At 40.2% G+C, this 2,348-nt stretch overlaps 1 pseudogene; it reads left to right on the top strand.

The window, feature by feature from the left end:
* Positions 1–1,671: 1,671 nt before the first annotated feature.
* Positions 1,672–2,106, top strand: LOC103749526 (annotated as a pseudogene).
* Positions 2,107–2,348: the final 242 nt, after the last annotated feature.

The following is a 2,348-nucleotide window of genomic DNA, read 5'->3' as shown; positions in this document are numbered from 1 at the left end:
AAGAGATATATAGAGCTTACTAGGTAAAGAATGGGTTTGATGAGATAGAGTTACAGCTAATAAAAGTCAACATTTAAGTAGCATCTCAGCATTTGCACACTACAGGGTACATAGGCTCTGAAAACATTTACTAGATCTTCCTAGTTGTTTAAATGAATTGTTGCTTCCTGACATAGTAATCGCTGCAGCTCCAAGACTCTACCTTCCCATATTCTCAGAAAATCCATTAAAAGGCTGCATTTTCATTATCAGTATCTGAAGGAGCCTGTAGGCTTCGTTGGCATGTGAGAGAAGATAACCATTATTTATAATAATCAAATTTAAAACATTTTGACTTTTTATTTTTTGTTATTTTTGTGTGTATGGGCAATTTGCCTACATGTATGTTTGTGCACTATGTGTGTGTAATTCCCAGAGTTGCCAGAAGGAGTCAGATCCCGTAGGACTCAAGTTTTAAAAGGTTGATAGATTTATCAGTTCAGGCAGCTGCCTTCTCAAAAGGTCCACTTTGCATTTGATCAGTTCTGGAACTCTGTAATAGCTTCTATCTGTTTCAAAATGAACTTCTTTGATGAGGGGAATAAATGCTTGTGAGACCCTTAACTCTAAGTGACATACCTTCAGTGCAACCTCTACATGTAGGATGAATCCATCTCTTAGCTCTCACCAGAGAAGCTTCCTTATGCAGCAGATGATGATCAACACAGAAACCCACAACTGGCCAATGTGCATAGAACAAGAGGTTACAGAATGCTTACCTCTGAATAGGACACTAATTTCAAACCTCTGCCTCCCAAGGTTCAGGGATCCTTGTGGAAGAGAAGGCAGAAAGACTGTAAGAGCGAGAGAGGGTGGATGACCACAAGAAGAGAGAGTCTTCCAGACAGCCGGTCAGTTCCCATATGAACTTACAACAATGGTGACTGCATACACAAGTCCTATGTAAGCTCAAACCAGATAAAATCCTAGCATAGACTTGGGGAAGTGGGTTAGAAATCCCAGCCCATCTTAAGAACTTTTGGCTGTTGAATGCTGTTGGGAATGGAGAGACAGTATCTTACAGGAATGGGATTCTTGGTAGGCTCAGTGAATAGACCCAAACTGAAGGCTATTTGGGGATAGAAATCAGACTCTATAGGCATATAAATATGGAATGTGACTGTGTCAAGTTGGCTGGGATGAAGAGAGAAAAGCTGCTTAGGAGAGAGGTTCTAACCATATTGTATGAAAATCACAAAAATTAAAAATAAAATTTAAAAAGTTTATAATATATATGTCTAGTTTAGGATGCTGTGCCTACATAAGAGACTAAGCTTTGATAAATAAAAAAATGCTCTCTAAAATTTATCTCCTAACACAAAGCTATTTCTAGATATAACAGCTTCTTGAAACAGGTAAATTGTTCTAAAATTTCAATTTTTGCCCTTATTGATTGCTGTCTTCTAATTTCTCTTCAGATTCATACCTTGATTGATTTTTCTTTCCTTTTCATGATCTCTTTGTAGACTTTTTTGTTGGGTCGGGTTATCAAAAAAGTATAAATTCACTTCCGGCCTCCCTCTAGCTGCCGCCTTGCGTCCCCCAGTGTGTGCGCCTAAGTTCGGCTGGTCTGCCGGAGACCCCCTTAGCGTGAACCCTAGTCCCCTCGCCGCCCTGCTTCGTCTCCGACAAGATGAAAGAAACTATCATGAACCAGGAAAAACTCGCCAAACTTCAGGCACAAGTGCACATTGGTGGGAAAGGAACTGCTCGTAGAAAGAAGAAGGTTGTTCGTAGAACAGCTACAGCAGACGCTAAAAAACGTCAGTTCTCCTTAAAGAAGTTAGGGGTAAACCGTATCTCTGGTATTGAAGAGGTGACTATGTTTACCAACCAAGGAAGAGTGATTCCCTCTAACAACCCTAAAGTTCGGGCGTCTCTGGCAGCAAACACTTCCAGCGTTACAGGCCATGCTGAGACAAAGCAGCTGTCAGAAAGGCTTCCCAGCGTCCCAAACCAGCTTGGTGCAGTCTGACTAGTTTAAGGAGACTGCCTGAAGCTCTGGGTGATGACGTTCCACATCCTGTGGAGAATTTTGATGAGGCTTCCAAGAATGAGGCAAACTGAATTGCGTCAACTTCTGTAGAAGATAAATCTTGAAGAAGTTGCTGGGAGCTGCTCTTTTACATTATGACCACTTTTAAAAATTCTTTTGTTTATGGGTCTGATAAATCCAGATATGATATTTTAGTCTCAGCTCCCAGGACACTGCAGCTCTTTTCTGTTTTTGCTTATACACAATTTATTCTTTGCAGCAAATTAAGTTGAAGAAGCCTGGGAATAAAGTTTGAAAAAAAGTTAATAAAATT

The sequence above is a fragment of the Nannospalax galili genome, unplaced genomic scaffold, assembly GCF_000622305.1.
Source record: "Nannospalax galili isolate Female #2095 unplaced genomic scaffold, S.galili_v1.0 scaffold1006, whole genome shotgun sequence".
Lineage (NCBI taxonomy): Eukaryota > Metazoa > Chordata > Mammalia > Rodentia > Spalacidae > Nannospalax > Nannospalax galili.
This window is presented reverse-complemented; position numbering and strand designations above follow the sequence as displayed.